Genomic DNA, 27,327 nt, shown 5'->3' with positions numbered 1-27,327 from the left:
AAAATGCCTCTTAGGTATGGGCAATTTAACCCGTCTCTTTTGTGCCCTGTCCATGTGATTAGAAATATATAATTTAATCTCCTAGTTTTGATCAAAGCAGCAGCGTGAACTTCTCATTACATAACTTTTGGCATGCCCATGCTATGATATGCTTCTACGGTTCTACCGTCGTATGGGTTGTACTTGATGCATTATTGACCGTAAAACTTGGTACAGCTTGGTACCGGGGCGAGCGCTTGCGGCGGACCGAGTGGTAGCAGGTGAGTCGAACTGGTCCGGTAGCAGCTACACAATAAACGAATGGAAGTCAATCGAGCTGATCGAACCATCCGACCTGGACGGAGCACGGTTGGTCGGAGGCGAGCGCCTGCGGTGGAGAGAAGGCGACAAGAGGTGAATCGAGTTGATCCGCTAGCAGCTGGAGGGAGAGAGAGAGGGGGGCATGATGTCAATCGAGCTGATCGGTTACCACCCGACCCGGCGGCAGCTGAGTTGGTCCGAGGCGAGCGCCCGGGGTAGACAATGGGTGGCAGGAGGCAAATCCAGCTGATCTACCAGCAGCTGTACATCGATCGACATGAAGTTGAATGGAGATGATTTTCTACCAGCTGGTATGTTCGTCTTCCTTGAGCCAGAGTTGAAATTTCCTTTGCATGTGCTAATTGATTGTATCGCTCAGTTCTCAATTCTTGGTGCTCAGCTAAAGAAAGTAGGTATGATGTTCTGAATTTCTTTTTCTCGTCTGCTCGAGATACTTAGTTTTGTTCTCTCGTGTCTATATGAATAGGCCTAAACTGAAAAACCAAATCAAAAAATTATATTAACACAGACCATGAACCATTACCAAGTGAACCAATTACAATAGTAAGAAGGTACAGAAGGTACAGAAAAAATCAGAATATACAATAGCGTAGAATCAGGAGGTTACAGGAAGTATACACAACATAGCACTAACTTGATCCAAACTAAACCGTGCACCCATGGCTGCATCAACCGCCACAGGTAGCTTATAAGCACCACATATTTCCAAGGTTCCCACGTTGCCACGTTGGATTTTTGCTCAGTTGGAGGAGAGAGACGGAAGAAAGAGAAGGTTGTCTTCCCTTAGCTAAGGGATGATCTCTTACGAAATAAGAGAAGGCTATTTTCCCATTGTACCACTTGTCTTCCCTCAGCCACACAATTTCCTACTAAAAATAATTAATTCTCACTTATTGTAAGGGATAACAATAAGAGATAATGCATCGTATCACTTACATCTATCGTCTTCTCTAGATGGCGTGGACTACTAAGAGAAAGCGCGCCTTCTTTACCATTGTACATGCCCTAAAGAACTGCTGAATATGCCTTTTGTATTCTTAGAGCAGGAAAAAAAGTATTCTTTTCACGTGTCGAGTTGAATACACATAATTTCTTATAATGCAAGTAGTACTCAAAATCACAAATTGTCAATGACTGCAATTCACCTGAATGTTTAGGCATGTCACCTTCATTATAGTTGTTGGCCACATGCAACTTCTTCAAATTAGAAATCGGTATTTCAGTGTTACCATAATTTTTTCCCCCGAGTAGTTGGTGTTACCATACTGGACATAGTTGTTTCATATTTAACAGAGTTGTGGTCAGCGGAGTCAATTTCAGAGTATTTATAATTTCATATATATTTCCTTATTGCAGTGTAGGATAGGCAAGTTACTATTTTAGAAAAGGAGATTAAGTAAATAAGATCTGAACTCATGTATACTTTCTGTTATATCATATCTCTTTTGCATGATGCAAGCTAATCTACTGATTCTGTTTCCCCTCGGTAGTGTTTACTGTATTCTTGCAATGCTAGTGATTATAGGATCTGTTTTGGGGGGCTGGGCAACTATACAATGTATTATGTATCTTATACTAATGCACTAAATTACTCGGGTCAAAGTTACTCATGTATGGAATTATTAAATTATATTGACTTATTGTATCCATCTAATTGTTATACTTGAACAAGTATTCGAATGGCTGGATTGATTTCACCTAAACTAACAGCAATGGTTGTATGGTCTGTCTCCAAATATACTGACCCACTAATAATTTTACTTTTACATAATACTGTTAGTCAAAATAGTAGCAACTAAGAACATATCATCTAAACTTGAATTTAAGCTTGTTGATATCAGGATTTTGCATGGCATGAAAGGTCACATCATATATGATGATGAATACTGTAGATTTGAAATTCTGTGTGCCACTATTGTAGGGAAAGTGTCAAGAATATGTAGAAGCTACATGAATTGGCACAAAGGCAATTGATTGAGCTTCGTACTATCAGGTTTTCTTTCTTAATTTTGCGTTACCTTGGCGATCATTATGCTTAGTGGTACAATAATTACGAAGGTTCTGATGAAGTATTATATTTTGTTCAGAGGACTGGGCAGCTAAGGAAGCTGAAGTGAGCCTTCTAATGGTTGAAGTTAAACGCGCTCAATCACGATAAGTTAGCCTTGACTATGTAAGTATCATTAAATAACCATGAGCAGCTGTACTATCAGGTTTTCTTTATTTTGGCTGCAGGGAGATTTATGGTCTCAGTATCAGACAACAAATGAAGACACAAGTAATAATAGGTAATTTTGTTTGCATTTTGCATGTGTATGAACAGATATGCAAAGTGTGGATTTACTTAATTTTATTCATTCAACATACAGTGGTATGTACTGCTATTATTTTGTATGTGCTTTTAGCTTTTAAGATTACTATTATTACTTAAAGAGTAGATTTACTTAAATGCGAATGATTTGATACATGATAATTTAAAATCATGGAAATATCTCATGTATGCGAAAATAAGGTGATCTTATTTGTTAGCAGGCACTTGAAGTGTTTTATACCACTTTAGTATCCACTTTTGTTTGGAATTGCTCTTTACAGATAGATACGCATGACTTATTCTCAAGAACTCAATATTTCATCAAATGAGCATTCCCTACTCGAGCCTCTCCATAAAATTCGATGAAACAATATCTTTTTGGGTCAGAGTTGGGCTTTTTCTCCTCTTGGTTGTCAGTACATTGCAGGTATGACTGTCTAGATGTGTCCTTCACTTATTGTTAGATGGTGCATCTCATATATGCTCTTGCACTTGATTCACAGTAAGTGTCGTCATTGTAATCCTTATTTCTCTTGAGCCTATATCAGGGATAGGGTCTTCTTATCCCACAAAGTTTTGTATTTCTTAGTTGGGAAATTGATTGGGATGTTTGGTAGCTGCCTTTTATATAATCATCAACATTTTCATCAATTGTTGTAACAAAAATAAACCAAATATTTGCAATTTATCTCTTCTCCTCGGCCCTGTGGTGTACCTGTTAACCTCCCTTTATTGCACTGTCATGTGTTAGGCCCAAGCCCCGGACTCGGTAGCTCTATCCATGCGGCGGAATTGGTGTTTCGTGCTGAGAATTTTTCGTTTGGTTTCGGGGGAATGCTTCTCTCACTCACTCTCTGTGTGTGGGCGGGTGTCTGCAGATGCTCGGAGATGAGATTGGGAAGGGGGCGTACGGGCGCGTCTACAAGGGGCTCGACCTGGAGAACGGCGACTTCGTGGCCATCAAGCGAGGTCTCGCTCGAGAACATCCCGCGGGAGGATCTCAACATCATCATGGTGAGGATTCCCTTCTTGCTTCTTCTGCCTTCTCAGCTGATGTGTAGCGCCCCGCCCGAGTCACGATTACATGAAATGCGGTTTCTAGTAGATCTTAGTTAAATTTAGTGAATACAAGGCTGTCTAGTAGCACGAATGCTTGCAAGGTGGGTTGCCTGCTACTTAACTGCTTCCGTTAAGCACACTGGGTTCCTAGAAGCTGCATGTCTCACATTCTTCTTATTGGTGTGAACATTGTAAAATATTTGCATCAACTTTTTTGGATCTGCATATCAAATATTTGCAATTTATTTGTTGAAAGCTGTGATTATGAGGTCAATGAACTGAATTATGCTAGTGTGGCAGATGGGTTGAGCGATTTACACTACTATTTCCTTTTCTATGGCGTTAATTTTGACACGAGAACCAGCAATTGTATGGTGCGAAAGTAAGACTTCATCCACTAGATCTGCTTTAGGAGACCAGGACAAAAAAGCTTACTCCATCCGATCCATGATTAGTTTATTACAACTTTGTACTAAATTGGTGACCCATATGATGGATCGAGGGAGTAATAAATTGGACATTTTTTAGTTACTTAACTAGTCCGGTCAGCACGCTAGACTTGTACTTGTCAATTTTTCTTCAAGTATTGGTAAAATCATGGTAGTTTGTTATTTGTTAGTGATCTGGTGTGAACAATTGTCTATAGGTTAGGTTGCAGGACTAGTTGATTTGATTTAGTTTTGAACGCAGCTTTCGCCAGAGATGTTCTGGATTGTTTTTATTGCTTTAACTTATATATTTCAAACTTTTGCCTGCTTGTTGACATTTTTCATAGTTAAATTCTTCTTTTTAACATATTTAGATATATGAATAATTTATTTATTTATTACTCATGTCAGTTCAAAGCTATTGATTCACTAAAAGGCATTGCCAATTGCACCCTTTAACTGTTTTTTTTTGTTTGAGAGTAGGTTATCACGTGTACCACACGATTTAAGCTGTTCTTTTCTTTCTAACAAGCATGTATCGTACTCTTGCTACATATTGAGTATGTTTGTTCCATGCTCACTCCAACTGTTCTTGCTCATGCAATTTCTCATACTTTGTAATATTGGATATTAACAAGTATAGCAATGTGAGTATGTGACAATCAAATCTACAAATGTTTAATTTTAAATCTCAATAAAACTATTTGTCCACATAACTGCTACCAACAGTCCAACATTGCTTTTATTATCTTTCAAAAGTAACTTGGATTGATAGACTACTAAGCATAAAATGTCCACGATTTGTTCTTACAATAAGGCATGTTGACGAGGATGATCCAGTCCCAATTGGCTCACCAGGAGATACACAATCGGTCGTGGCTTCGACATTGAACAGGTAAGCTCGGGGTTCTTTTCCTAATATGTTCATTTCCTAATACACAAATAAGTGCATCAGGAAGTGCACTTGAGAAGAAGTTGAAAGCGGTTGCATCTACTGCTAAGAAGAGGAAGGGTGGAAGTCGAAAGTTACTTGCTTAGATATCGTCATCAAATTACTGCATAGTTACATCAAAACTTGCTTAGATACTCGTCTTATGCATCTGTGGAAGACAATGCCTCCAAAACTGCAAAGTTATGCATCCGTGCATGTTAGTACTGTAATGTGACCACTGTGATTTGTTATTAGTACTTGTAATATGACTTATACCTTAACTTTGACCAAATCCGTGCATGTTAGTACTTGTAATGTTATTAGTACTCGTAATATGACCACTCGTCATGCTTGTAGTTTTAGGGGCATTTTGTTTACTAGCTTGTAAAGACATTTAGAGGCACATCTCAAACTGCCTCTAAAGACATTTAGAGGCAAATTTCAATGTGCCCCTGAGAAACTTTAGAGGCAAAACACTATGTCCCCCTGAAAACCTTTAGAGGCACTTTTCAAAGTGCCTCTGAAAACCTTTAGAGGCACTTTTCAAAGTGCCCCTAAAAACATTTAGAGGCACTTTTCAAACTGCCCCTAAAAACCTTTAGAGGCACTTTCCAAACTGCCCCTAAAAACATTTAGAGGCACTTTCCAAACTGCCCCTAAAAACATTTAGAGACACTTTCCAAACTTCCCCTAAAAACATTTAGAGGCACTTTCCAAACTGCCCCTAAAAACCTTTAGAGGCACTTTTCAAACTACCCCTAAATGTATTTGGGGCATTTCATTCAAAGTGCCCCAAATACATTTAGGGACACAAGCATCCGGGGCACTTTTTATAGTGCCCCTAAAAGTAATTAGGGGCACTTTGGCTACCTATTGGGGCACTTTGAAGTGCCCCTAAATATGGACCGTACAGTAGTGGAGGCGACCTGCCTCAGGGTCCTGCACCTGCAGGGAGCCAGAGAGTTTCTTAGCAAAACTATGCTTCTTAGGCATGGACGGACTAGCTCAAGGTCATGTGCCATGCTGCTGCTACAACGTATATGATGAACGGTTCTGTGGAAAAGGGAACGCTCCCGAAGCAGCAGCGCCAGTGCTGGCGCCAGGGCGCGCGTCAAAGGTTCAAAGGTGCCCCGGCCGGCGGGCAAAACCGTTGGTCAAAGAGCAGCCTAATCAGCGTTGTGATGTCGATGGAGTCCTGACGATCCATGTGATCCTTTCTTTCGATCGATGAAAACCCTTTTGCTCTGCAACTTGCTAAGCTGGACCAGTGTGAAAGTGGGTACCAACGGTGCAGTGCTTGATCGCCCTCCTCTACGTGCCTCTGGCTAATTTGGCATAATGCCATTGCAACAAAAGACAATATGATCAGAAGAAAATGGGTAGGGTAATACAAGATGCCAGTTTTGCAATACTGATGAAACAATCCACCATCTTTTCTTCACCTGTTCTGCCGCTAAGTATGTTTGGAGCTGTGTTGCAAAATCAATTGGGGCCTCTGATAGACCCAACTCCTTCCAGCAATTCTTCTGTTGGTTCGCCCAATACCTTCCAGTTAGCCGTAATGTTCAAATCGTAGGCATTGCTTCCATATGCTGGGCGATTTGGAAAATACACAACAAAGCTTGCTTTGAAGGCATTTTGATCAAATCCCTGTCAGACCTAATTTGCTAATCTACTGTTTTTTATGAAATATTGGGCAAGTTTAAATAATCCAGATCAAGAGATTATCCGAAAAGGTGCGGAGGATTTGGTTGCTATCGCCGTGGCAGCACGCGGATCTACTACAAGCCCCCTCCCTGGGTTGAGTGATGCCATTCCTTCTTCGCAAGATCCTGATGATGGACAAGGACATGATGATGAAGACAACCCCAGTCAATAATTTAGGTGTTGGATGGTCTGATGTTTCTGATGTTATAGTCTGTTTCACTAACAGCCTCCCGCCTTGTTCATTTTGGAAGATGTCTCTACTATGTCTCGTTATTTTTCGTAATGCTAGAGCTCGCCCGGAGCCTAGCAGTAGGCCGAGTCTTTTTTTCTCATTTTAGCACCTCTGAATGTTTTTGGCTGTTGTTTCCGTTATTCCCTATAGTGGAAATCGATCCCACTGTTGTGGGTTTCGCGTGAAAGAAAAGCAGCCGTTCAGCATGATGGATCGAATTACCAAGGGCACTACCCTGGTAGATCTTGATCTCTGCTGAGACGCTTCAAAATTATATAGTATACTCCTTCGCCCAAATCCTTTGAAGATATGAAGTAAGCATTAGACTGATATGACCGGCAGTGAAACAGTCTGTATTGCAAATTTGCAATTTCAGATCATCTGCCTAAGTAGATGTCAGCTTGCTGGGACAGAATAACCATCTCATGTTCTGGGACAGAATAACTATTCTAACCAATCGGCATGGATAGCATTTCTGTAAGGAGCACAAAACTAATTACGCCTAGGTCTTGTGTTGTGAGAAAAGGCGCGCGCACGAAAACTAAACCGAGGAGAATTGTAGACTACCTGTTCCATTATGATTGGCATAGTCAATACTTGCATAAGCATCTCCCACTTGTAGGGGAATAAGCGCAACTTTTCCAAACGGCAACACAATACCTTCTTACAAAACTGTAACGAGAAAGGAAAATAAACACTGCTAGTAGTACTATATAACCGCGTACGTATATGTCGATCCTAAGCTAGTAATAACATTTGGTCAGGGGGCAAAATTTGCGTGCACAGGATCTGCACGCTCGATCTACACTACACACATAGACGTACTCAGGAAACAGAACATGGATCGTCAACAACTTCTTCTCCATGTCTGTCATCAGGCTTCAACCGATCATCGTTGAGAGTTTCAAAGTTCGTGAAGCTATCGTCTGATCGAAGGCCTAGCTGAATCAGTTGTGCTTGGGGTCGTGATGCCGCTTCGTTTTTCCGTAGTCCATGCTCATGTACGCCCTCATCTTCATCCTCTCCTCCGTCCACTCTTTCCCATCTGTTTTTCTGTCATGCAGCCTAATAGCACCTTCGCAATTCACAAAAGCAAAATAAAACAAGATTCAGAATTCATCGATCACCAAACGAACAGTAAATGTTACTACAACTTCGAAAAGTCTACCAAACTAATAACAAAGAAAATGTAAGTTGGCTTGGTTAACCTAAGACGACTTACCTACTCCTACTGCCTGCTGAAACGACGAACTGACGACCACCATGAACACCAGAGCAACAAGCTTCACAATACCAAGCAGTAACCTCATGCCGTCTTGTGTCTTCTCTCCTGTGCTCTGATCAAGCAGTATATCTCACCTTAACCTGTTGCACCTGTAAGTGTATATGTAGAGTAGGGCCGAGTGTCAAGGGCGTTGGAGTAAAGACAACTCGCAAGTCAAAGGACATGAGATTTACCCCTGTTCTGAATTTTAATACCTCCGTTTGTCCCCCTCGCCTCGGTCTTCGCACCGAAAACGCATCCTATGGTTTCCACTACATGTTATATCAATTACTACTCCGTTTCAATGAATAAGACGTCCTCGTTTTATGTGTTTTTTGTTTGACCAAGAATTACTTCAAATAGATAAGCATTGTTTGTATGAAACTAATATTTAAAAAGTTCTTTTCAATACGAATCCAACAATACTAATTACGTATAATATAATCAAGATTTTGTTGCTCAATTTTTATGGTCAAAGTTCGTCTTGGAATACGCGTGCGCCTTATTCCTTGAAACGGAGGTAGTACTTAGCAATGATGACAACAACACTGACATCTGAATCCCCACGCATCATTGCTCCAATTAATGATCAAAATGTTTAGAACTTAAAAATTTATAAAAAAACTTAATTATTCATCTAAAAATTATGATTTTTCAGATGCACTCCAGTATTTAATATACTCCGCATCAGTTGTTGTACCATTATCTCATTGTCACTATCCATTTATACGAACATGACGAAGCAATCAAATAAAATAACACTATCTAAAATTTACCCAAAAAATAGGAAAAAACTCACCTAGGCAATTCGCCGAACACCTTGTGTGTCTGGCGGCTGTGGGGTGGTGCCGGTCGGTACATGTGAGGGCAGGCATGTGGCTTCGTCGGTGGAAGATGTGGTGCTTGGCGGCAAGCTATAGGATAGGGCCATAGAAGCAGCGGCGCAAACGTAACCACCGGTGAGAGGCGGCGACGGAGGGCGACATGCCGTAGACACCGCAGGGCAGATGGAATGGTCCAATCGCCGCCGAGGAGGACCTGTGCAGCCAATCCAATGTGGCGAGCGTTGCCCTCCAACCTCCCCATTCAACCCCCGCGCATATAGACCATCATGGTAGTGTCAGACTAACTTCCGGGCCCATCAACTTGCTGTCACAGCTTGGGGGTGCAGGTGCGACGTGTTTTTTGGACGGCAACCCTAAAGCATATTTAGGGAGGGGCTACCGGTGGGAATGCTCTAACATGTATTTTTCCAAAAGCGAGTCAAAATCTTTTCCTCGTTGCACTAATTAAGAGAGAGGTAGAACAACCAAACCAAGCAAGAAAAAGAAAGAACATACGCTTAGGGCTTGATTGGTAGCCCGCCACTAGTAGAAAACCTCTCATCCATCTTAGCCTTTAGTACCGGTTCCCTTACGAACCGGTACTAAAGGATGCATTAGTACCGGTTGCACTGCCCAGACCTTTAGTACTGGTTCGTAAGGACCTTTAGTACCGGTTCGTGTAAAGGGTTCGTGTCAGCTGAAATATCTTTAGTACCGGTTCGTGTCACGAACCGGTACTAAAGGTTTTTTCAGCTCCCCCACGCAGCTCCACACCCCCCCTGCCCCTCCGTGGATCGCCTTTTTTGACACTGTAAAATAGAAAAGAAAATGATAGAAAATTCAAAAAATAAAATGTTTTCACATTCTTGTATGTTATGCAACCTACTATTAGGGAAAATTAACAAATTTGAATTTTCACTTTTTTTTGCAAAAAAGTTCTGAAAAATGGTAAAACCGCAATAACTTTTGCATACGACGTCGAAAAAAAACGTATAATATATCAAAAAAATCCTGGGAAAAAGTTACATCCGAATTCCCCCGTTAGCCAATTTTTAGATTCCCAAAATTCCAAATGAAAATATGAAAGCAGGAAGATTTTAGGTTTTTTCCAAAAATTTAGAATTTTATATTTTCTTTATTTTTTAATATAAGATTTTTTGAATCCCAGAATATTACTATTACTTTTAGCAAATTATAAGATTTTCAAATTTTCAGGTTTAAGGTTTGGCAAAAAAAATATTAAAAATTTAAAAAATAAATAAAAATAATACAAATTAAAAATTTAATTTTATTTATTTATTCAACATTATTATTACATCATTACTTTTGTTTATTAAAAAAATTATTTGCAATGCAAATAATAAAGAAGTGTGACATTGACCAACATGTTAATAGGATTGATACGATACTACTATCAACAACATGCGCGTGAAGCACTTGGAAGTGGGACGGAAAGGAACCCGGAAGTTAAGCGTGCTAGTGTTGGAGTAGTGTGAGGATGGGTGACCGACCGGGAAGTTTGACCAAGGGTAAGTAATTGACTAGAGATTAAGTGTAGTTAGAGACTAACGGAAATATTAGAAATTGTGAAAAAAAAGGAGTGAAAAATAATTACAAAAAAATGGATAAAAAATATTAAACGAAATAGCCTTTTGTGAAAAAAAATAAAAAAAAGATCTCCAGCCCCGCGGGCACCTTTAGTACCGGTTCGTAAGGAACCACCGGTACTAAAGGTGGGAGGCTTTTAGTGCCGAATAATTAGTACCGGTTCCAAAACCGGTACTAAAGGCCCTTTGGAACCGGTATTAAAGAGGGGTTTTTCTACTCGTGCGCATCACTTGAAAACATGTCCTGGAAAACAAAAATCGGCTAATTGGATACATAGGTCTCCCTGTATGATGTGGCCGGCGCGCAAAGCAGTCCGGGCCAAGCCCGGATGGAACGCCTAAATCACCCGAACATCTTCGTCTACGAGCAAGAACACCTTCACCACCTTGGCTTCGACCTTCTACGGTTCTACAATGGCAGTAAGTCCTACAAACGCCTTCACCACCTCTTTTTTACATAGACCTTAACGTAGATGGTCTCTAGACGGCTAGTAGATGATATGCATGGAAGATCTACTAGGGTTAGGGTTCGATCTAATAACTGTTTTGATTGTGCATAGATTAGTGGCATTCCTTAGTGGTTTTTCGATTACTCTAAGCTAGTAGTTCGATTGTACTTAGGCTTACTCTAATCATATTCATTTTTTACTGCACACACTTGGATTAGTTGCACATTTACTTTTGTCCTTGTGCCAATGATTATAAATCTAGCACCATGTGTACCCATGGGATAATATGCATTTAACATGTGTTCTGTACAACCAAGTTTGTTGTGCATGTCATTTGATAAATGTTGGATTATCGAACCGAAAAAACTGAATCCAGTCTCCCGAAAAACAAAAAGCGAGCGATTTTTAGCGTGGCGCAGAATAGCACCCGTATTCCGAACCGAAAAACGTCGATTTCAAAAATTGCCGGCAAATTGATCATCGCAAACAAGCAGTAAAACTGAAATTCAAACATATTTATCATAGTTCTGGTGCTACAATCGATAGGTACATCGCATTTGAGGCTGTCGTCGGCGACCACCTCCAAAACTAACTAATTTTCGCCGGCGGCGAGCTACTATAAGCGCCGCAGCAAACTACGCCATCGGCGGCTTACTCGGAGTCGAGGTCGACGACCTCCTGCTTCACGCGGCGGACGGCGGCCTCCTTCTGCGTGGCCTCGTACTCCCGCACGGCACAGACGGCTTCCGCTTCCTCGCGGCGAAAGCGCGCGCGCGCCTCGAGGGCGGAGATGACGAACACCTGCTGCATCGCCGTCGCCTCCTCCTCGTCGTTGAGGAAGAAGTCCCCGGACTGCAGCTGGAGGGTACGCACCGGCACCTCCTCCTCCTCCTCGTCGCTGCTGTCGGAGGCGGGCCGCCACAGCGCACGACCGGACGCGGCCGAGGACGACCCCTCGCCGCTATTTGCATAGAGCGCGAGCTTCCCGGCGGCATCAGACCCCAGTTGGTCCAGCGCCTTCGCTGCGGTTCCATTTGCGTCGATCGGCCTCCGACTGGAAGACGGGGGGGAGGGGGGCGGCGAGTTGCTCCCGCCAATCCGCCCGCATCCCCTGCCTCCGCTGTTCGCCCCGGCCATGCGGTCACGGTGGTGGTGGAAAGAGAGGAGAAGTGGCGGCAGTGGCTCCGCGATTGCTCGCCGAAAGTCCAACCGTGCGTGCGGCGGAGGGGGCGGAGGCGGCGAAGGGAGTAGGGTTTTGGAACGCAACCCCCCTCCGCGGCCTGTATATATACGGGTCGACGGTCCAGTTTCTCGGGCCCCCGAACTTCCGATTCGGGCCGGCCCACCGATTCGGACGCTGATCTGCGCCACTTTCGGCCCGAACCCGTAAAACCTTCGGAAAAATTCAGTTCCGACGGGATTTACGGGCTCTATTAGAGATGCTCTTATGACCATAGACAAATGGTGTGCATATACCTTGATTCGCTCGCACCATTCCTGAGAATGATTTTTTATTAATGAGGCCCACATTGCTTTACACCTATGCATTGTGTTATTTGGACGATGATGGAAATTAGGCAGCATGTAAGTATGACTGGGATAATCCCGAGTTAGCATGTGTTGTGTTCAAACAAATTGGTTGCGCATTCCATTTGCTACATGGAGGATTATCTTAGTGAATCTTGTTTGCTATCATACTATGAGGCCCTATTTGCTTGATTATGAGTGTACTGATATTTGACGGATGGTTGATCTAGGACAATGTAATCAAGCTAACACAATGGTTTGAAATCTACTAGGTTCAATAGCTCCATCTCTAAGATTTGTGTGTCTAGTGTTATTTTCTTCCAATGATCGATGATTAAAATTTGGCATTCCAATGTTGATGAGATGAACTACATTTCCGTAGCGTTCTGAAGAACAAAATTGCTTCTGCATCCAATTTGGTAGAAGAAGATTCATCTCACTGACTAGTGTGTGGCATGCAAATATGAGGAAACAATTTGATTTTATTTCAAGCCAATGATTAAAATCTAGCATCATATGGGTGAAATGAGTGATCCTATAATACCTTGTGCATTGTATAAGAACTCTTAGTTGTGCAAATTTCTTGGTATCGTTGGATTACCTCTTTGAAATGGGTGTTCTTATTATATGAGTCACAATACCCGTTCATTCTCTTGTCGTTCGTAAGTGTGCTTCATGTTCTGATGAGTAGATATAAAAATCTGGCCCCATATTGGTGCCAGATGATCCTATCAAACATTATGCATTGTACAAATCCTCGTGCATTTCCCTTGTTCTGATAAAATCCTTCGTGGCACTAGGTGTGCCTATTACATGAGGCACATTGCGTGTTCTTCATGTTCATTTTTTTTGCTGCATTGCCTCAATGTTCTTGTCTTTTAGATGCAACGCCCCAGGAGTCCATGTGGAGGTTCCCGGGGAAGAGGGCACCAACGAGAGCTGAGGGAAGGACAGAGAGGATTGACCACTTCCATGAGGACGTGTCGCCAACACACTTCTGCAAGGTGATGATGGCACCTGGGGTCGGGGTGCTCCCTCTCCTAGATGCCTTCATGTCATACCTGGGGCCGATGCCGGAGAAGATTGAAAGAACACAGGTGCCACCTAGAGGGGGCGAATGGGCGATTTAGAAACTTTTACGAGATAGGCTTAAACAAATGAATAAAACTAGCATTTGATTTGTCAAGCAAAACCCATATAACTTGGGTTCACCTATGTGCAGCAACAACTTATGCTAAGCAAGACGAGAAACTATGTGATAGCAAGATATATAACTTCCTACAAAGTCTATCACAAAATAAAGTGCATAAGTAAAGAGCTCATGTTTAGAAATAACTAGGGCACACGGAGACGATAATGTATCACAAAGTTCACACTCTTGTGAGTGATACTCTCCGTTGGAGTGGTGTGGATGCCAAAGTTCCCAAAACTCCACAAAGGTCTCACCATATTGTTCTCGAGCCTTCCCACCAAAAGGGAAGTCCTCGGTCCATTAAGGGACCCTTGAGGATGGTGATAACCCCGAAGTGCAGGGGATCATCGTAGTACAATTAAATAAGTATTTGAGTGTCGAACCCACGAGAAGCTGAAGATAAACTATCTATTCTCTAAAGCCCTATAACCCACTTATGTGGTCTTCTATGCAAAGCTAGGATCTATAGTGTGTTTGTGTGTGGAGAGGTTTCTACTATAAAAATATTTGTGTTGAAATTAAAATGGTATGAGTAAAACTAATGCAAGAAAAGTAAAGTGAGATGAAGTGAGGTGAAGTGGAGTAACTCAAGGGAATTAGTGTTCTGGAAAATTACTACTCCCTCCATTTCATATTAATTAACTCCACTTTGTCTGGATTCATATGTATCTAGTTAAGTTATTAGATTACATTCATGGGTATCAAGACAAAGTGGAGTCAATTAATATGAACCGGAGGGAGTACTTCATTTGTGTGGTTTTCATAATTAGTGAAGCACAAAGATAGTCTTTTTATTGTTTCTTCTAAGGAGGAGCCATTAATAGGTGCAGCCATATACATCAGCAAATATACCCCTAGTGATTGATTTCAAGGCCAATTAAGAGCAAACAAGGGAATATAAGACATAAAGTCCAACCACGACATTTAGATCTAAGGTCCCAATGATAATAACCCCGTTTATTAACCATGAATTTTTTTAAAGCTGATTAATGATGGCGTGTAAGACACACGTCCGTTGGGAACCCCAAGAGGAAGGTGTGATGCGCACAGCAGCAAGTTTTCCCTCAGTAAGAAACCAAGGTTATCGAACCAGTAGGAGTCAAGGAACACGTGAAGGTTGTTGGTGGCGGAGTGTAGTGCGGCGCAACACCGGGGATTCCGGCGCCAACGTGGAACCTGCACAACACAATCAAAGTACTTTGCCCCAACGTAACAGTGAGGTTGTCAATCTCACCGGCTTGCTGTAAACAAAGGATTAGATGCATAGTGTGGATGATGATGTTTGTTTGCGAAGAACAGTAAAGAACAAGTATTGCAGTAGATTGTATTTCAGATGTAAAGAATGTACCGGGGTCCACAGTTCACTAGTGGTGTCTCTCCCATAAGATAAATAGATGTTGGGTGAACAAATTACAGTTGGGCAATTGACAAATAAAGAAGGCATAACAATGCACATACATATATCACGATGAGTACTATGAGATTTAATCAGGGCATTATGACAAAGTACATAGACCGCTATCCAGACATGCATCTATGCCTAAAAATTCCACCTTCAGGTTATCATCCGAACCCCTTCCAGTATTAAGTTGCAAACAACAGACAATTGCATTAAGTATGGTGCGTAATGTAATCAACACAAATATCCTTAGATAAAGCATCGATGTTTTATCCCTAGTGGTAACAGCACATCCACAACCTTAGAACTTTTTGTCACTGTCCCAGATTCAATGGAGGCATGAACCCACTATCGAGCATAAATACTCCCTCTTGGAGTCACAAGTATCAACTTGGCCAGAGCCTCTACTATCAACGGAGAGCATGCAAGAACATAAACAACATATATGATAGATTGATAATCAACTTGACATAGTATTCAATATTCATCGGATCCCAACAAACACAACATGTAGCATTACAAATAGATGATCTTGATCATGATAGGCAGCTCACAAGATCTAACATGATAGCACAATGAGGAGAAGACAACCATCTAGCTACTGCTATGGACCCATAGTCCAGGGGTGAACTACTCACACATCGATCCGGAGGCGATCATGGTGATGAAGAGATATGATACAAAGAGTTCAAACAAGGCTATACAAAGAGTTCAAACAAGGCTAGGTGGTATTGCAGATTTCCTGAATTATGGTGGCAAATTGCAACTTGTCAAATCAGTGTTAGCTTCACTCCCCATATTTTTTATGTGTTGCTTGGATGTACCTGTTGCAATCAAGGATCAGGTCATAAAGTATATGAGGCACTGCCTTTGGAGGAAAAAAACTGCAGATGTGCAAGCAAAAGGGAATGCTTTAGTCTCATGGAAAAAGATATGCAGGCCTAAAGATCAAGGAGGTCTGGGAGTCCTCAACTTGGAAGTACAAAATAAAGCTTTACTTCTGAAGAATCTGGACAAATTTTACAACAATTTAGATATTCCTTGGGTAAATCTCATAAGAGACACTTATTATGATGAAGACAGACCACCTGGTATTAAACTAGAAGGATCCTTCTGGTGGAAATCTCACTTGAAGCTTATTGATTCATATAAAGCTATGGCTAGATGCAAACTGGGAAATGGAAAGACTGCTTTGTTTTGGACAGATCTGTGGGGAGATAGTTGTCTACATCAGAAATTCCCTCATCTCTTAACCTTTGCTAAAAAAACAGATTTATCGTCAGCAAAGTGATGCACATGGAATATCTTCAAGACATGTTCCATCTTCCTCTTTCCCAACAAGCATTTGCTGAGTTTGAACAACTCGAGACTCTTTGTGACTCTGTTCAGTTTGAGAACAATGAACATTCCTCTGATTCTTGGTGTTACATTTGGGGTTCTGATAAATTCTCAACAATAAATGCATACAAATTTCTGATTGGAGTACAGAGTGCACCTAAATTCTTTACTTGGATATGGGAATCCTCTTGCCAGCCTAAGCATCAATTCTTTTTTTGGCTGCTTTTGCATGATCGTTTGAATACAAGGAATCTCCTGAGGAGGAAAAATTGCATCTTACAGTCATATACTTGTGCCACACTTCAATGTCATCAAGAGGAAACACTTGCACATCTCTTCTGGAGTTGCCCCTTTGCTCAGGAATGTTGGCATATCTTATGTCCCCAAGTTTCTATTCAACAATCAGTGTTTGAAGCATTTTATGATATTAAGGAAAAGCTACAGGTGCCTTTTGTTGTTGAGGTTATCATTTTGGCATCCTGGTCCATATGGATTGTCAGAAACAGGAAGATCTTTGAAGGACAAGTACCTTCGATTGTTGCTTGGAAAACAGTATTCAAACAAGAGCTTCATTTGCTTTCCTTCAGAATGAAAAAGAAATGGGCTGAACAATTCAAAGTCTGGATTCAACTTTTCAGATAATGGGAATGGCTTAGACTAGATTTGGTTTTCTTTTTCTTTTTCTTTTCTTTTTTTTTCTTTCTTTCTTCTTTTTCCTTTTCTTTTTTTGTACACCTTGTACATCTGTAACCTCTTTATATATTAATAAAAATTGCAGTGGGGACTTTCCCCACTGTTTCACCCTCAAAAAAAAAAGAGACCTCCGGGAGATGATTCCCCTCTCCGGCAGGGTGCCGGAGGCGATCTCCTGAATCCCCCGAGATGGGATTGGCGGCGTCTCTGGAAGGTTTTCCATATCGTGGCTCTCGGTACTGGGGTTTCGCGACGAAGGCTTTAAGTAGGCGGAAGGGTAGGTCAGCGGGCGTCACGAGGGACCCACACAACAGGGTGGCGCGGCCCCACCCTTGGCCGCACGGCCCTGGCGTGGCGTCGCCTCGTCGTCCCACTTCGTTTCCCTTTCGTTCTTCTGGAAGCTTCGTGGAAAAATAAGACCCTGGGCGTTGATTTCGTCCAATTCCGAGAATATTTCCTTACTAGGATTTCTGAAACCAAAAACAGCAGAAAACAAGAATCGGCTCTTCGACATCTCGTCAATAGGTTAGTGCCGTAAAATGCATAATAATGACATATAATGTGTATAAAACATGTGAGTATCATCATAAAAGTAGCATGGAACGTAAGAAATTATAGATACGTTTGAGACGTATCAAGCATCCCCAAGCTTAGTTCCTACTCACCCTCGAGTAGGTAAATGATAACAAAGATAATTTCTGAAGTGACATGCTATCATAATCTTGATCAATACTATTGTAAAGCATATGAGATGAATGCAGCGATTCGAAGCAATGGTGAAGACAATGAATAAACAAATGAATCATATAGCAAAGACTTTTCATGAACAGTACTTTCAAGACAAGCATCAATAAGACTTGCATAAGAGTTACTCATAAAGCAATAGATTCAAAGTAAAGGCATTGAAGCAACACAAGGAAGATATAAGTTTCAGCGGTTGCTTTCAACTTCAACATATATAACTCATGGATAATTGTCAACACAAAGTAATATAACAAGTGCAATAAGTAAACATGTAAGAATCAATGCACACAGTTGATACAAGTGTTTGCTTCTAAGATAGAAGGAATAGGTAAACTGACTCAACAATAAAGTAGAAGATAGGCCCTTCGCAGAGGGAAGCATGGATTACTATTTTTGTGCTAGAGCTTTTCATTTTGAAAACATAGAAACAATTTTGTCAACGGTAGTAATAAATCATATGTGTTATGTATAAGACATCCTATAAGTTGCAAGCCTCATGCATATTATACCAATAGTGCTCGCACCTTGTCCTAATTAGCTTGGATTAACATGGATTATCATTGCATAGCATATGTTTCAACCAAGTGTCACAAAGGGGTACCTCTATGCCGCTCGTACAAAGGTCTAAGGAGAAAGCTCGCATTGGATTTCTCGCTTTTGATTATTCTCAACTTAGACATCCATACCGGGACAACATAGACAACAGATAATGGACTCCTCTTTAATGAATAAGCATTCAACAACAGTGAAAATTCTCATAAGAGATTGAGGATTAATTGTCCAAACTAAAACTTCCACCATGGATCATGGCTTTAGTTAGCGGCCCAATGTTCTTCTCTAACAATATGCATACTCAAACCATTTGATCATGAAAATCGCCCTTACTTCAGACAAGACGAACATGCATAGCAACTCACATGATATTCAACAAAGGTATAATAGTTGATGGCGTCCCAGAAACATGGTTACCGCTCAACAAGCAACTTATTAAGAAATAAGACACATAAGTACATATTCTTCACCACAATAGTTTTTAAGGCTATTTTCCCATGAGCTATATATTGCAAAGACAAATGATAGAATTTTTAAAGGTAGCACTCAAGTAATGTACTTTGGAATGGCGGAGAAATACCATGTAGTAGGTAGGTATGGTGGACACAAATGGCATAGTTTTTGGCTCAAGGATTTGGATGCACGAGAAAATTCCTCTCAATACAAAGGCTAGGCTAGCAAGGTTGTTTGAAGCAAACTCAAGTATAAAACGGTGCAGCAAGACTCACATCTGAACATATTGTAAACATTATAAGACTTTACATCATCTCCTTGTTGTTCAAACACCTTAACCAGAAAATATCTAGACTCTAGAGACCAATCATGCAAACCAAATTTTAACAAGCTCTATGTAGTTCTTCATTAATGGGTGCAAAGTACATGATGCAAGAGCTTAAAAATGATCTATATGAGCACAACAATTGCCAAATATCAAATTATTCAAGACATTATACCATTTACCACATGCAGCATTTTCTGTTTCCAACCATATAACAATGAACGAAGTAGTTCAACCTTCGCAATGAACATTAAGAATAAAGCTAAGAACATATGTGTTCATACGAAACAGCGGAGCGTGTCTCTCTCCCAAACAAAGAATGCTAGGATCCTATTTTATTCAAACAAAAACAAAAATAAAAACAAACAGACGCTCCAAGTAAAGCACATAAGATGTGACGGAATAAAAATATAGTTTCACTATAGGTGACCTGATAAGTTGTCGATGAAGAAGGGATGCCTTGGGCATCCCCAAGCTTAGATGCTTGAGTCTTCTTAAAATATGCAGGGATGAACCACGGGGGCATCCCCAAGCTTAGACTTTTCACTCTTTTTGATCATATTGTATCATCCTCCTCTCTTGACCCTTGAAAACTTCCTCCACACCAAACTCAAAACAAACTCATTAGAGGGTTAGTGCATAATCGAAAATTCATATATTCAGAGGTGACATAATCATTCTTAACACTTCTGGACATTGAACAAAGCTACTGAAAGTTAACGGAACAAAGAAATCCATCAAACATAGCAAAACGAGCAATGCGAAATAAAAGGCAGAATCTGTCAAAACAGAACAGATCCGTAAAGACGAATTTTTAGAGGCACCAGACTTGCTCAGATGAAAATGCCCAAATTGAATGAAAGTTGCTTACATATCTGAGGATCACGCACGTAAATTGGCAGATTTTAATAAATTTTCTACAGCAGGGGCGGCTCAATTTCGTGACGGCAAGAAATCTGTTCCTGCGCAGTAATCCAAATCTAGTATTGACTTTACTATCAAAGACTTTACTTGGCACAACAATGCAATAAAATAAAGATAAGGAGAGGTTGCTACAGTAGTAACAACTTCCAAGACTCAAATATAAAACAAAAGTGCAGAAGTAAAATAATGGGTTGTCTCCCATAAGCGCTTTTTTTTAACGCCTTTCAGCTAGGCGCAGAAAGTGTGAATCAAGTAACATCAAAAGACGAAGCATCAACATCATAATTTGTTCTAATAATAGAATCATAAGGTAAATTCATCCTCTTTATAGGGAAGTGTTCCATACCTTTCTTGAGAGGAAATTGATATTTAATATTACCTTCCTTCATATCAATGGTAGCACCAACAGTTCGAAGAAAAGGTCTTCCCAATATAATGGGACGGGATGCATTGCATTCAATATCCAATACAACAAAATCAACGGGGACAAGGTTATTATTAACCATAATGTGAACATTATCAATCCTCCCCAAAGGTTTCTTTATAGCATGATCAGCAAGATTAACATCCAAATAACAATTTTTCAATGGTGGCAAGTCAAGCATATCATAAATTTTCTTAGGCATAACAGAAATACTTGCACCAAGATCACATAAACCATTACAATCAAAATCATTGACCCTCATCTTAATGATGGGCTCCCAACCATCTTCTAACTTCCTAGGAATAGAAGCTTCAAGTTTTAGTTTCTCCTCTCTAGCTTTTATGAGAGCATTTGTAATATGTTTTGTAAAGGCCAAATTTATAGCACTAGCATTGGGACTTTTAGCAAGTTTTTGTAAGAACTTTATAACTTCAGAGATATGACAATCATCAAAATCTAAACCATTATGATCTACAGCAATGGGATCATTGTCCCCAATATTTTGAAAAAAATTAGCAGTTTTATCACAAGCGAGTTTAGCGATTTTAGCGAGTTTCGAGACAATTTTGCACGCTTTGCACTAGGAGTAGAAACATTGCCAACACCAATTATTTTACCATTGATAGTAGGAGGTGTAGCAACATGTGAAGCATTATCATTACTAGTGGTGGTAATAGTCCAAACTTTAGCTTCATTATTCTCTTTAGCTAGTTTTTCGTTTTCTTCTCTTTCCCACCTAGCATGCAATTCAGCCATCAATCTAATATTTTCATTAATTCGAACTTGGATGGCGTTTTCTGTAGTTATCCTTATTAGGCATAACTTTCAATTTTAAAAGATCAACATCAGAGGCAAGTCTATCAACCTTAGAAGCAAGAATATCAATTTTATCAAGCTTTTCTTCAACAGATTTGTTAAAAGCAGTTTGTGTACACTCCTATTATTGTTGTAAGAATTCCCATAAGAATTACCATAACTATTACCATTAGCGGAAGGATATGGCCTATAGTTGTTACCAGAATTATTCCTATAAGCATTATTGTTGAAATTATTATTTTTAATGTAGTTCACATCAACATGTTCTTCTTGGGCAACCAATGAAGCTAAAGGAACATTATTAGGATCAACATTAGATCTACCATTCACAAGCATAGACATAATAGCATCAATCTTATCACTCAAGGAGGAGAGTTGGCCTGCTACTAAATAATCGTCGTTTATCGAGTTGTTGTGCCGTGGTTGGCCCTATGAACTTGCTTAAGTACCTCTCTCGTTGTTGTCATAATGTATGTATCGTTTTCTTTGGTAGTACTACTAAATTAACTTGCTTTGGTAACCTCACCACTCCCGAAAAGAGGTTACCACATTGACTCAATGCTAAAAAAATAAACACACACACCCTAGGGAGCAGCCTTGAGCTAAGCATGTCTATGTATGACACCAAACAGTTGCACCTATTTGTCAAGGGCCAATAAAAGGTCCACCTAGGCAACCATACAAAGTGTAGAACATGGCTCTAAGGTCGTTTCTGCGTGGCGATGCACCCCAAGGCATGCCCCGGAGCACCTAAAAGGCTCCATGCAACAAATCGTGCCCCAAATCTCCCGGTGTGATGTTTCCGAAGTTTTTTGCACCGACATTGACCCATGTGGCCACCTCGATTTCGAGCTTGGAAAACGTGATGTTTTCCTATGGTTAATTTCATATGGAATTTCCTTGTGTTCCTTTGGTTCCAAATTGTCCAAGTGACGGCAGGCTGGGGAGAGGTTTCCGTTGAGTGCTAGTATTTGCGGTCAGCTTAGTCCACCACACATTCACTGACTCATGAGTCACAAAGAGGCAGTATGCCAATATCATGGCCATCAAGCCCAAACCAGCCTTCCACCAAACAAGTCTTTATGATGAATAAGACTATTTATAGTGGGGAGTAACATAAGTGTCATGCATATGACACTGCTCTATAGTGCATAGTATCATAGTTTTAGTAACTCGGAATGTATCATTTATTGATATGTAGACTCATTCATTCCTGGAAAGTGTGATATTATGGTAATATACTCCCTCCGTCCCGGTGGGTTAGGCTTGCATGGAAGAGAAGCACGACCCAGGCGTACACGGATTGGGCATCAAGTCATGTTCTCTCTCTAATTTTCCTCCAACCAGAGCAAAACTCTCTCATGGTCAATCAATTGCCCCATTTTATTAGGACATGCCAACTGTCTAGAGACCTTCCACATGATCTTTAGCCACATGCACAACCAATAAATTTTACCCAAATGATAAAAGGGGGGAATGGGTGCGGTCCATAGTAATTATAGGGGGGTTAAAGAGTTTTAATTACTAAGCGGACCTTAATCCACCACAAATTTGGGACAGGGAGATTTTTGAGGTGAGCCCTACCCACCGGACGGAGGGAATAGGTAGTTACCACGAATATCTCTCTCCTTATTTAATAACTTGTCATATTGATACGTCCCAAACGTATCTATAATTTCTTATGTTCCATGCTACTTTTATGATGATACTCACATGTTTTATACATACTATATATCATATTTATGCATTTTCCGGCACTAACCTATTGACGAGATACCGAAGAGCCAGTTGCTGTTTTCTACTGTTTTTTGTTTCAAAAATCCTAGTAAGGAAATATTCTCGGAATTGGACGAAATCAACGCCCAGGGTCCTATTTTTGCACGAAGCTTCCAGAAGACCGGAGGACTTACGAAGTGGGGCAACGAGGTGGCCAGACACTAGGGCGGCGCGGCCCAGGTGCTGGCCGCACGGCCCTAGCGTGTGGGCCCCTTGTGTGGACCCCTGACCTGCCCTTCTGCCTACATATAGTCTTCGTCGCGAAACCCCCAGTACCGAGAACCACGATACGGAAAACCTTCCAGAGACGCCGCCGCCGCCAATCCCATCTCGGGGGATTCAGGAGATCGCCTCCGGCACCCTTCCGGAGAGGGGAATCATCTCCCGGAGGTCTCTTCATCGCCATGATCGCCTCCGGATCGATGTGTGAATAGTTCACCCCTGGACTATGGGTCCATAGCAGTAGCTAGATGGTCGTCTTCTCCCCATTGTGCTATCATGTTAGATCTTGTGAGCTGCCTATCATGATCAAGATCATCTATTTGTAATCCTTCATGTTGTGTTTGTTGGGATCCGATGAATATTGAATACTATGTCAAGTTGATTATCAATCTATCATATATGTTATTTATGTTCTTGCATGCTCTCCGTTGCTAGTAGAGGCTCGGCCAAGTTGATACTTGTGACTCCAAGAGGGAGTATTTATGCTCGATAGTGGGTTCATGCCTCCATTAAATGCGGGACGATGACGAGAAAGTTCTAAGGTTGTGGATGTGCTGTTGCCATTAGGGATAAAACATCAATGCTTTGTCTAAGGATATTTGTGTTGATTACATTACGCACCATACTTAATGCAATTGTCTGTTGTTTACAACTTAATGCTGGAAGGGGTTCGGATGATAACTCGAAGGTGGACTTTTTAGGCATAGATGCATGCTTGGATAGCGGTCTATGTACTTTGTCGTAATGCCCCGATTAAATCTCATAGTACTCATCATGATATATGTATGTGCATTGTTATGCCTTCTTTATTTGTCAATTGCCCAACCGTAATTTGTTCACCCGACATCCGCTATCTTATGGGAGAGACACCGCTAGTGAACCGTGGACCCCGGTCCTATTCTTTACATCCGAAATACAAACTGCTGCAATTGTTCTTTACTGTTCTTCGCAAACAACCATCATCATCCACACTATACATCTAATCCTTTGTTACAGCAAGCCGGTGAGATTGACAACCTCGCTGTTACGTTGGGGCAAAGTTCTGTGATTGTGTTGTGCGAGTTCCACGTTGGCGCCGGAATCCCTGGTGTTGCGCCGCACTACACTCCTCCGCCATCAACCTTCAACATGCTTCTTGGCTCCTCCTGGTTCGATAAACCTTGGTTTCTTTCTGAGGGAAAACTTTCTACTGTGCGCATCATACCTTCTTCTTGGGGTTCCCAACGGACGTATCGACTGCACGCATCAAGCTCTTTTTTTGGCGCCGTTGTCGGGGAGATCAAGACACGCTGCAAGGGGAGTCTCCACATCCAATCTCTTTACTTTTTTTTTGTCTTGCTTTGTTTTACTTTACTTTATTTACTACTTTGTTTGCTGCATTATATCAAAAGTTCAAAACACAAAAAAATTAGTTGCTAGTTTTACTTTATTTACTGTCTTGTTCTCTATATTAAAAACACACACAAATTTGTTACTTGCATTTACTTTATCTAGTTTGCTTTATTTACTACTGCTAAAAATGAGTAATCCGGAAGTTGAAGTTCGTTTCTTTAAGCAACAAGGGGGAGAAAGTTTTAAAGATGCTTGGTATAGAATTAGCGATGCTCATCATAGGTGCATTAAGAAACACTCCACTATTATACTCCTTAGGAACTTTTATGTTGGTATCTCTAGTTGGAATAGATATGTTCTTGATACTCTTGCAGGAGGTAATTTCCTAAGCACTCCGGCCTTAGAAGCTAGTTGCATTATTGAGAGTCTAGTTGGAATACCCCCTGTTAATGAAGCTAAAATTGAAATCTCTCTTGAAGATGTCATGAAAAAGTTGGAAGCTATAGAAAAAGATCTTCCAAGTATTGAGACTAAATTGGGAATATTACTTAATAGCACTTATAAACTTGATAAATCTCTAGGTGGAATTAATGAGAGAATTGTTGTTTTAGAAACTTGTGCTACTCATGATAATCGAACCCATAGGATTAGTGAACTTGAAGAAGCTATGGGAACCTTAGGTTCAACTTTTTCTTCTCTTAAGTTTAAGGAGAAAGCTTATGTGGGTAAGGAGCAAAAGTTTATGTATGTCTCTAAAGTGCCTAAACCAAAAAATTATTATAGGCCTAAAATTGACAAAGTCCTTAGCACCACTACGAATGGGGGAGCATCTAAGATACCTATTGATTTTGATGCTTCATCTCTTGATAATACTTGATACACACTTTCTGTGCCTAGCTGAAAGACGTTAAAGAAAAGCGCTTATGGGAGACAACCCATTATTTTACTTCTGCACTTTCTTTTATATTTGAGTCTTGGAAGTTGTTTACTACTGTAGCAACCCCTCCTTATATTTATTTTATTGCATTGTTGTGCCAAGTAAAGTCTTTGATAGTAAAGCCAATACTAGATTTGGATTGCTGCGCAGGAACAGATTTCTTGCTGTCACGAATTTGGACAGTAGTCCCTGTAGAAAAATCAAAAAATCTGCCAATTTACGTGCGTGATCCTCGGATATGTATGCAACTTTCATTCAATTTGGGCATTTTCATCTGAGCAAGTCTGGTGCCACTTTAAAATTCGTCTTTACGAACCGTTACGTTTTGACAGATTCTGCCTTTTATTTCGCATTGCCTGTTTTGCTATGTTAGATGGATTTCTTTGTTCCATTAACTTGCAGTAGCTTTGTGCAAGGTCCGGAAGTGGTAAGAATGATTATGTCACCTCTGAATATATGAATTATGCACTGACCCTCTAATGAGTTTGTTTCGAGTTTGGTGTGGAGGAAGTTTTGAAGGGTCAAGAGAGGGGGATGATACAATATGATCAAGAAGAGTGAAAGGTCAAAGCTTGGGGATGTCCCCGTGGTTCATCCCTGCATATTTTAAGAAGACTCAAGCGTCTAAGCTTGGGGATGCCCAAGGCATCCCTTCTTCATCGACAACTTATCAGGTTCCTCTAGTGAAACTATATTTTTATTCCGTCACATCTTATGTACTTTACTTGGAGCGTCTGTTTGTTTTTATTTTTGTTTTCGTTTGAATAAATCGGATCCTAGCATTCTTTGTTTGGGAGAGAGAGACGCTCCGCTGTTTCGTATGAACACATATGTTCTTAGCTTTATCTTTAATGTTCATTGCGAAAGTTGAACTACTTCATTCATTGTTATATGGTTGGAAAAGGAAAATGCCGCATGTGGTAAATGGTTTAATGTCTTGAATAATGTGATACTTGTCAATTGTTGTGCTCATATAGATCTTGTTTAAGCTCTTGCATCATGTACCTTGTACTCATTAATGAATAACTACATAGAGCTTGTTAAAATTTGGTTTGCATGATTGATCTCTAGAGTCTAGATATTTTTTGGTTGAGGTGTTTGAACAACAAGGAGACAATGTAAAGTCTTATAATAGCTACAATATGTTCATATGTGAGCTTTGCTGCACCTTTTATACTTGAGTTTGCTTCAAACAACCTTGCTAGCCTAGCCTTGTATTGAGAGGAATTCTTCTCGTGCATCCAAATCCTTGAGCCAATAACCATGCCATTTGTGTCCACCATACCTACCTACCACATGGTATTTCTCCGCCATTCCAAAGTAAATTACTTGAGTGCTACCTTTAAAATTTCTATTCTTTACCTTTGCAATATATAGCTCATGGGATAAAATAGCTTAAAAACTATCGTGGTGAAGAATATGTACTTATGTGTCTTATTTCTTAGTAAGTTGCTTGTTGAGCGGTAACCATGTTTTCTGGGGACGCCATCAATTCTTACCTTTGTTGAATATCATGTGAGTTGCTATGCATGTTCGTCTT

The 27,327-nt window shown here is 40.6% G+C and overlaps 2 long non-coding RNA genes across 3 annotated transcripts; one reads left to right on the top strand and one right to left on the bottom strand.

The window, feature by feature from the left end:
* The first annotated feature begins 519 nt into the window (after positions 1 to 519).
* On the top strand, positions 520 to 3,590 carry LOC124677309. 2 transcript variants are annotated; one of them, XR_006994016.1, is made up of 4 exons: positions 520 to 611; positions 2,243 to 2,314; positions 2,409 to 2,609; positions 3,511 to 3,590. It is a non-coding gene; the product is annotated as an uncharacterized LOC124677309 (long non-coding RNA). The 2 variants fall into 2 exon arrangements; XR_006994015.1 differs by lacking the exon at positions 3,511 to 3,590 and having other exon boundaries at positions 2,409 to 3,044.
* LOC124677311 lies at positions 796 to 1,384 on the bottom strand. The gene is made up of 2 exons (XR_006994017.1): positions 1,258 to 1,384; positions 796 to 1,187 (listed from the first exon to the last, which is right to left on the bottom strand). It is a non-coding gene; the product is annotated as an uncharacterized LOC124677311 (long non-coding RNA).
* Positions 3,591 to 27,327: the final 23,737 nt, after the last annotated feature.

Source organism: Lolium rigidum, chromosome 7 (genome assembly GCF_022539505.1).
Source record: "Lolium rigidum isolate FL_2022 chromosome 7, APGP_CSIRO_Lrig_0.1, whole genome shotgun sequence".
NCBI lineage: Eukaryota > Viridiplantae > Streptophyta > Magnoliopsida > Poales > Poaceae > Lolium > Lolium rigidum.
Note: the sequence above shows the minus strand (reverse complement) of the source record. Positions and strands in the feature narration are given on the sequence as shown.